General features: G+C 40.6%; 1 pseudogene; it reads left to right on the top strand.

The window, feature by feature from the left end:
* Positions 1–581: 581 nt before the first annotated feature.
* On the top strand, positions 582–5,906 carry LOC105534940 (annotated as a pseudogene).
* Positions 5,907–9,691: the final 3,785 nt, after the last annotated feature.

Below are 9,691 nucleotides of genomic sequence, written 5' to 3'. Positions count from 1 at the left end.
GTCCCTCCTCACTCCCAAGGAAGCCCCAAATTTCACACAGAAACCACTCTATGATCTACACAATGACAAAATGCATATAATACTATAATGCAACTTACTTCTAACTCCTTTCAAGAGCCTGCTGAAAATATTTCACTAATCCTAAATTTATTTTCCTCTTCTCCAAAAAGCTACAGAAACAAAGATTTTTGCTGCAAGCATCTCACAGGATCTAAATGTTCCAAAGATCAACTGTGATTCTGCTGTCTGCATGCTGAGAGGTCATTGCTTTGGACCTGGTATCATACAGGCTCTCTTAAAGTTATCTTTAGTTCATCTGCTTGTTGCTGTGACTTTGTTTGGATATGCAGAATCAAAAGTATTACTGTACTCTTTATTGGCTTCACATCAAAATTAAAGCACTGACATTTGATGATTCGTATGTGCTTTCTGATGAGGTGCTTCTGAGAAGTGGGTGTCCTGTAACCAACATGTGGCAAGATTTTTATATGTTTTTGTACTCTACAAGTGACTGTGGCATCATTTCTCAGGGTAAAAGGGTAGATTATTTTTAGATCTATGCTAATATTCACCTCTAGAACATGACCAAGGCGAGGATTCATATGTATCTCATGTGCTCTAAGTGAGACGGGTCTTCATGGCAACCTGCAGTTTCATTTATCCATCCAAGGCAGGCCAAATCACTGGCTTCTCCCACTTACCAAGACTACTACTGAAACATTATCAAGTGCTTGAAATCATGCTTCAAAGCTTAAAACGTATTTTTCTTATTTATCCACCAAGATTGATGAGGTCAAGGAAGCACCTAACATTAGATCATTGCACATCCTATGCCTCATTTTATCTTCAACGGGAAACAGAAGGTGAGCTATGTAATGTGATGCACAGAGCAACTGCAGTAGCCTGAGGACTTAGAAACAAGAGGCCTAAATTATAGCAATCCTGGCAATAGCAGAGTTCTTACTGATATCATGTGTTTGTACTAATCTGCAACTTTAATAAAGCAGACATTTCTTTTTATGACTCCTTTTGAAAAATGTTTTTAATTATATTGGAATCATATTCAATATATAATTTTTCTTAAGCTAAAGGGAATTATTTTTTATAAAGATCAATTGCTACATTTTTTAAAAAAGATTTGTTCAGAGTAAAGAAGTATGAAAGGCAAGCCTTAAAACTTTTTTTTTTCTTTTCTTGAGATCTGGTGTTACCCAAGCTGGAGTTCAATGGCATTATCACAGCTACTGCAGCCTTGACCTCCCCAGGCTCGGGTGATCCTCCCACCTCAGCCTCCAGCTGGGACTACAGGTGCGTATTACCATGCCTGACTTTTTTGTTTTTTGTAGAGATGGGACCAGATGTTGTCCAGGCTGGTCTTGAACCCCTGGTCTCAAGCAATGCTCCCACCTTGGCCTCCTCACACTGGGATTACAGGCATGAGCTACCGCACCCAGCCTAAAACTTTTTGTTTTTAATCATCAGGGTAGAATTAGTACGTATGAGCAAACAATAAAGTGTTCAGATGAAAAACCATGAAGGGTACAGATTAAGCACTGTATTATTAAAACATTTTTAAATGATGAGATCAGTTAAACACTCAATAGTTTATCTAACCAGGTTGTTGAATTTATAAAAACTTTTAAACAGGCTAGGTAATCTTATGAGGTCAAGTTCAGGTTGCAACATTCAAAGAAAAAATGGGATGAGTTCAGATTACTCCAGTGATTCTCAAAGTGTAGTCCACAGACTCATGGGAATCCACATCTTAGTATGTATGCCCTTTTCACCATGCTGACAACTGGAGTGAAAGTGCAATAGCAATGATGGGTAGGACTGCTTGCACCTTAGCACCAATCAAGGCAGCAATACCAAACTATACTGGTAGTCTTATTCTTCACTGCCATGCACTCTCAGTTGTTCTAAAATGTCAGTTTCACTTGATTGATGAAGCAATAAAAATTATTAACTTTGTTAAATCTCAACTCTTGAGAAAAGTCTTTTTAATATTCTGTGTGACAAAATGGAAATATGAAGAAGGCACTTCTACTGCATACTAAAGTGTGACAGTATGCAAACTCACCCCTTTTTCCACATAACTATTGTTACTTCAAAGAAAAGAGGGCATTAAAACAGAACACGAATAGCAGAAGGAGATTCAAAGAAGAGGAGCTAAGTAGGATACAACGTATGATTCCAATCCTCCAATAATTGATGACACAGTCTAGAAGACAAAGTTTGCTATTATTATTTATATGCCCATCTCTTCAATGATTGTTCTGACAATTTCAATCACTTTGCTATGTTCTAGGAACTATGCTGACCACTAACTATTGAAATCAACCTGAAATAGTAAACTTTTCTGCCAGAAGAATCCAGAGTTCTAAGCTAATGGTTCTAAACTCTTAACAGCAAAACCTCTATTAACTGCAGAATCCCAGTAGGAGCTCACAGGAAAGTGCTCTGATTGAAGCAGCATATAGAAAAGTTCAGATACACACATTCCATAAACTTGCCTTCTATCGCCCATTTACCTATTCTCAATGGTGATTCTGCAGGCCATGTAATTCAATCATATTTTTCCCCAGGTCTCAACTGATTTATTCTGTTCCCTTCTATACACACACATGCATGTACACATGCAGGCACACACACAACACTCCCTCACAGACTGTTCAGGGGTCCCATTATCCTTCCCCTTCATTTCTCTAATTCATATTGAAAGATCTCAATGAGGTCCCTCCACCAAATCGCTTGCCTTTTTCTAATGATCTTTCTTTCTTGTCTAAGACAATTACACTGATAGTTCCTCCAAAAATGGTGAAGGTGGACATTTTCTTTTGTTTCTGACTTAAATAAAAATTCTTTCAGTATTTCACCATTAAGCCTGATACAAGTTTTTTATTATATTTATATAATTAAAAACAAGACAGGCAGTGGTTCCTTAACATTATTGTTACTATTATTCAATACCAGCCTACTCTTAATTTATTTTCTGGATTTCTTTTTTTAATTGTGGTAAAATATACATATTTACCGTTTTAGCTATTTTTAAAAGTGTGCAATTTCATGGCATTAAATGTGTCCACACAGTTGTGCAACCACCACCTCCATCCATCTTCAGAACTTTTTCATCTCCCCAAACTGAAACTCTCTACCTAATAAACAGTGATTCCCCATTTCCCCTTCCCCACAGCTTCTGACAGCCACCATTCTGCTTTGTCTCTACAAACTTCCCAATCATATTATTTTATTGCTAAGATTCTCAAATCCTGAAAGGCTGAGTCATTTTTCCAAGATCACCCAGCTGATTACTGGCAGATAAAAGCCAAAAGCAAGCACTTACTTAGAAGTGAAAGCAGCAATCATCCACAGCCAAATAGCTTCATTTCCTTTTCTGCTTCAATGCCTTGTTAGCCTTGGTCTGGTGGGTATGTGCAAAGGATGGATGGATGGATGGATGGATGGACGGATGGACGAACAGACAGACAGATGTATAAAGATATATACTCATTGTCAGCTAGGCGCAGACAGACAGGCAGACAGCAGATAGATGTATAAAGATATATACTCATTGTCAGCTGGGCCAGTGGCTCATGCCTGTAATCTCAACACTTTGGGAGCCTGAGGCGGGCGGATCACTGGAGGTCAGGAGTTCAAGACCAGCCTGGCCAACGTGGTAAAACCCCGTCTCTACTAAAAATACAAAAATCAGCTGGACGTGGTGGTGCATGCCTGTAATCCCAGCTACTCGGGAGGCTAAGGCAGCAGAATCACTTGAACCTGGGAAGGGGAGGTTGCAGTGAGCCGAGATGGTGCCACTGTACTCCAGTCTGGGCTACAGAATGATACTCCATCTAAAAAAAAAAAAGATATATACTCATTGTGTCTTAAGCAATAAATGTAGAAATTCAGTCTGGCAACATGGTGAAAATCCATCTCTACAAAAAAAAACCCAACAAAATTAGCTGGGTGTAGTGGTTGGCACCGATAGTCCCAGCTACTGGGGAGACCGAGGTGGAAAGATGGCTTGAGCCTAGGAGGCGGGGGTTGCAGTGAGCAGTGATTGAGCCACTATGCTCCAGCCTGGGCAACAGTGAGACTCTGTCTTTAAAAAAAAAAAAAAAAGGTAGAAATGTGGGTCATATTCAATATGGTCAATTTCTAACAGGCTGAACAGTGTTGACTATAAATATCTATCCATCTGAAGGCACACTGCAAATGGCATGGCCTACAGCTTGATTCTTGGACTTATCCTATTTAACATTTTTTTAAAAATAATTTAGATAAGGTCTCACTATGTTGCCCACACTGGTCTTGAACTCCTGGGCTCCACTGATCCTCCCAAAGTGCTGGGATTACAGATGTGAGCCACCGCACCTGGTCCTGTTTAACATTTTTATTAATGATTTGGATGTGGCCATTTATGGTACAATGAAATACGTGATGGAGATAAAGAAAATTATGACAGCTGAATCTGCTGGATCAAAGAATCAGTATTCGAAAGATCTAACCAAATTAGAATATTAGAATACTAAACTAAATCATCTCTAACAGATCTAAACTAAAAGAAAATTAATAAATAAAAATAAAATAGGTCAGCACCATTTTGCTGGAGCCTGCAACCGAGTGGGAGTGGAGTGGAGCGGCCATTGTTGCCAACTCTTTCCTCTCTCCCACAGTTCGGTCAGTGGGTCGATTAGGCCGTCAGCCCTTGAGCCAAGACTTGTCTCCTATTTAGTTTTGGGGAGCGCCTCATTGACATAAGTGATGTAGAGAAGAACAACTTCAAGGGCATAATGTTCATGAAGAAATTGAAGAGCTTTTTCCAAGAATGCGGAAGATAAATCAAGATAAAAGAAGGCTAATGTAAAGTATTACAGATCAGAAAGTTAAACTTGAATGGGGGAAAAATTAAACAGAAGATTGGTTGGATAGAAGCACTTGAATTTTTTTAAGGCTATTTTGAATTGTTTGAATTGGGGAAGAATACACAAAGTACAAAAAGCAAAAAACTCAAGAATGAAGAGAAATAGAAAGTAAGAGTGAAGTAGAATTAAAAGAATCTGGAAGAATAAATGGATCCTAGGTTAAGTAAATGAGTCTCACTCTCAGTCAAAATCTCCAACAGGAACTCCTGCTCATGTAAAACTGGAGAGACGGTCAGGATCTCGCAGTCCTTCAAGTGTTTCCAAACACTCTGAATCCCATTCTCTATCAAGATCAAAATCAACGTCGAGGTCAAGGAGGCATTCTCATCGACGTTATACACTCGATCCAGATCCCACTCTCTCTGACAGGAGATGATCTTGAAGTAGATCATATACACCAGAATACTGGCAGTGAAGGAGCCGAAGTTATTCTCCAATGTCTAACCAGAGAAGACATACTGGCAGAAGGGCAAATTCAGATCCCAGCGCTTGCCTTGGAGTGTCTGGCCTTAGTTTGTACATAACAGAGAGAGATCTTCGTGAAGTATGTTCTCGATATGGACCTTTGAATGGTGCCAATGTGGTTTAAAATCAACAAACTGGGTGATCTCGAGGATTTGTTTGTATACTTTGAGAGAATAGATGACTCAAAGGAGGCCATGGTAAGGGCAAATAGAACAGAGCTGGATGATAGAAGAAATTCGGGTAGATTATTCTATTACCAAGAGAAGGCACACACTTACACTGGGCATCTACACGGGCAGAACAACTCATAGTGGTGGTGGTGGAGGTGGTGGTAAAGGTGGCAGTGAAGACGGTAGCAGACGTTCAGATTCTCACTATGATAGCGGGTATGATTGTGAATATGACAGACATGAAGACTATGATTATCAGTACAGAAGATAATCACCTTCTCCTTATTATAGTCAATACAGATCACAATCAAGATCTCATTCCTACAGCCCAAGACACTATTGACAATGAAATGGTTGCAATGAAGGACATTTTTTTCTTCTTTATTTTCTTTTTTCTATCTCTTTTTTTTTTTTAAATTCTGGATTTCCCCAAGCTTCTGATTCTTCCTACTCTTTTAAAAAAAAAAAAAAAAAAATTGGTTTATTTAGTATCTACATTATACTCCTAAAGATGTAACTGTTGTCATTTTGAGTAAACATCTTGAGTAGAAGAGGAACCCTAGTGTTATGCTTCGTAAATTTTCTTTTTTTGCTTTTACTAAGAAAAACTCCTAGCTAATCAAGTAAGAAATTATCTTTTTAAAGCTTCTTTTGTGTTAGATATTGTATTAGAGATCCACATTTAGGAAGAACTCCTTTTTAAACTTTCTTTTGAGGAAGACAGTAACACATGAAGTAGTTCAGTCATGTCATGTTTTCTTTTACAGCTCTTTTACAGCCAAGTAGTTAAATGCAGAAAATTCGAAGCTGTAAAAGAAAACACTTGGACATTTCTTTTGAAGAACGGAATTTTTGAGCCCTAAAAATTAAGTCATTTTTTAGAGATGAAAAACTTGTGGATTCCTATAAAACATGTATTTAAAATACGTCTGTTAAAACTCTGGCTGGGCGCAGTGGCTCACGCCTGTAATCCCAGCACTTTGGGAGGCTGAGGCGGGCGGATCACGAGGTCAGGAGATCAAGGCCTTTCTGGCTAACACGGTGAAACCCCGACTCTACTAAAAATACAAAAAAATTAGCGGACGTGGTGGCAGGCGCCTGTAGTCCCAGTTACTCGGAAGGCTAAGGCAGGAGAATAGCGTGAACCTGGGAGGTGGAGCTTTCAGATGGCGCCACTGCACTCCAGCCTGGGTGACAGAGTGAGACTCCGTCTCAAAAAAAAAAAAAAAGGAAAAAGAAAAACGTCATCAAAATCATCCTAACAATAATACCTAACATTTGCTTATTACATGTGGCAGCCATGGAGGTATGTCACTGATATCAACCTTTATGAAATAACTTTCCAACCAGCTTCTAGGTGCACAGTTAGCTGACAGCCTCCTACTGCAGTCCCTTCAGGATGCCCAGCTTTCAAGCTGAAGTCACACTCTTCCTGGGCAGCCCCACCCAATGACTGCTCATAACATAAGCACTAAGGCCTGGCCATTTCTGTCCAATGCAGGACTCCTTTAATGAACAATTTTTGTTTGAGTCTTCACTGTGTTGTCTGAAACTCTGTCAGACCTGCATCTCACTCTGAGACTCTCCCTGACAATTGTGCCCCCTCTCCCTTTCCTTTCACAGAAGTCCTCTCCTACCTCATGTATCTCTTATATTCCTGTCTCAGCAGCTGCTTCCTGAAGGAATCAAACTGGCACAGCTGGTACCAGAAATTGACTGAGAAAGCAGAAGGTAAGACAAGGCTTAGGAACTAGGTAACTTATTGCCTGACTGACAATGAAGATCTCATCCCAGGTAGTACGTGAGGCATGAGAGGCCCTGACACAAGCTGGTGGCCCAACTGTTAACACACAAGTTGTGACTTGGAAGAATGTTCCCAGAGATGAACACTCAAACTGGTATAAACATTCAGATATTTGGGAAGGGGAACACAAAATATACAAGAACAATAGAGTTGGCTAGCTGTTAGACTGCCCTGGCTCCCTAGAAAGCAGCTAACAAACAACTGAAAACTAAGTGTGAAGGCCAGAGGGCTCTTTAATAGCTCACAAACAGGTCCTTATCACTTACCATGGAAGGCAGTAAAAGATGAAAAACAAACTCTGGATGGCTACAGACCACTGCTTCATGATGACTGAATGCTCAGCCAAGGCAGGCTTGTTATGCCAAGGTCAGAATCCTGGTTTAGAAAACCTAGAGGCCTGATAGACAGGTTAGGAGATGGTTGCCCCCAAAGATTGTCATTTCCAAATCCTTTGAACTCAGGGGTGAGTTAGCACTCCCTGCTGCGCAGAAGCACACTTCAGAGGTCTGTCACCTGCAAGGCAACACAGGGGGTCCCTAAGGATCTGTCCCTATCTGCGTTCTTGGATGCCATGATAATAGCTAGTGCTAACCCTGCCAAGGACATCTTGGACCTGATAAGGGAGAACGGAGACTATAATTCCCAAAAGAATGGCAAGAATTACCCAGTATAAGTAAACGAGCAGGACTGGCATAAACCACAGTGCTAGATTTTCAAGGTGCTTAATCAAGAAAGCAGGGACATTAGACTAAGGTCAAGTTTACTGGTTGAAAGGGGGGCTGTCTCAGGATATGAGAATTAACACTGTGGCAGGGACCTGGGAGATGGTGTAAACTTGCTGTCAGGGTGGCTCCTAGGAGTCTGGAGAAAATGATGGCTCAAACTAATTAAGGGTGAAATGACTGAATTGACATAGCAGAGAGCAGTGGACAGGATTAAAAGGCTCAGGAAAGTGGATATGATAGAGTTGTGTACACCACGGGAGGAGAGAAGACCATTCATCAAAGCCATCAGGAATATACTGATGAGAAAGGCACCAGCATCACTAAGAAGCTCAGTGGTGGCACTCCTCTAAAGGAAAGGCTCATTGATAGCAATAGGGGACAGGTGGTGGCACTTAAACACCAGAAGCTAGTGAACCGTTGCCATTATGATTCATGTCGAAAGACAGCCAGTAAGACTTAACTTTCAGGGAGCTATGGAGATAGTTAAGAGAATATGGTGCAGGCTGGGCACGGTGGCTCATGCCTGTAATCCCAGCACACTCTGGGAGGCTGAGGTGGGTGGATCACCTAAGGTCAGGAGTTCAAGACCAGTCTGGCCAACATAATGAAAACCCCGTCTCTACTGAAAATACAAAAATTAGCCAGGTGTGGTGGTGGGCACCTGTCATCCCAACTATTCGGGAGGCTGAGGCAGGAGAATCACTTGAACCCGGGAGGTGGAGGTTGCAGTGAGCCGAAACCGCACCACTGTACTACCGCCTGGGCAACAGAGTAAGACCCTGTCTCAAAAAAAAAAAGAAAAAAAGAAAAAAAAGAGAATATGGTGCCATAAGGAAAAAAATAGGTAGTCAAAATCATTGCTGCTTAATGTATATAATCAAAACAAGGCAAGAATTGAATAAGCAGGAGGCTGAAGGTGATTGCACCAATAAAAACCTACCATCCCTTTCCCAGTTCCTGAACCTGGGCCAGTTTTCAGATCTAGACTCATATATACATATGTAAAATTATTCCCAAGTCCATCCCCAAAGGAACCTATGGCCATTTACTCAGGCAACTATAAAGTGGAGAAAGGAAAATACCCATCCCCTGGGTGTAATCAAAACCAAAATTGTGTACTGGGGAGAGATAAAGGCAACGATTAGTGTCACCTTTAAGGATCTCAAAGATTCAAGGGCAGTAGTCCCTAAATATATCCATTTAATTCAAAAGTCTGGCCCCTACAGGAACCAGCTGGATCTACCACAAACTCAAACAAGTAGCAACCATGAACACATTGCCATGCTAGATGCAGTATGTTTGTTACAGCAGATAAATATAGCTTTGGGTACATGGCATGCAGCCATTTGTATGGCAAATAAGTTCCTTTCTATCCTAATCAGAAAAGAGGATCAGAAACCGTTCACTTTCATGTGGAACAAACAATAAAATGCATTCATGGTTTTGCTTCGAGGCTGTTAACTTCACTGTATCATAATACAGTCTGCAGAGATCTGGACTCAAAACAGCACATAGATCCATTACGTCAGTGATATATGTTGATCTTGTAAGATGAGCAAGAGCTGGCTAGCATAGTGAAGGGCTTGGTGAGGGACATGT

The sequence above is a fragment of the Mandrillus leucophaeus genome, unplaced genomic scaffold (assembly GCF_000951045.1).
Source record: "Mandrillus leucophaeus isolate KB7577 unplaced genomic scaffold, Mleu.le_1.0 Scaffold14, whole genome shotgun sequence".
Taxonomy (NCBI): domain Eukaryota; kingdom Metazoa; phylum Chordata; class Mammalia; order Primates; family Cercopithecidae; genus Mandrillus; species Mandrillus leucophaeus.
The sequence above is the reverse complement of the archived record's forward strand: the minus strand, read 5'-3'. Positions and strand labels throughout refer to the sequence as shown.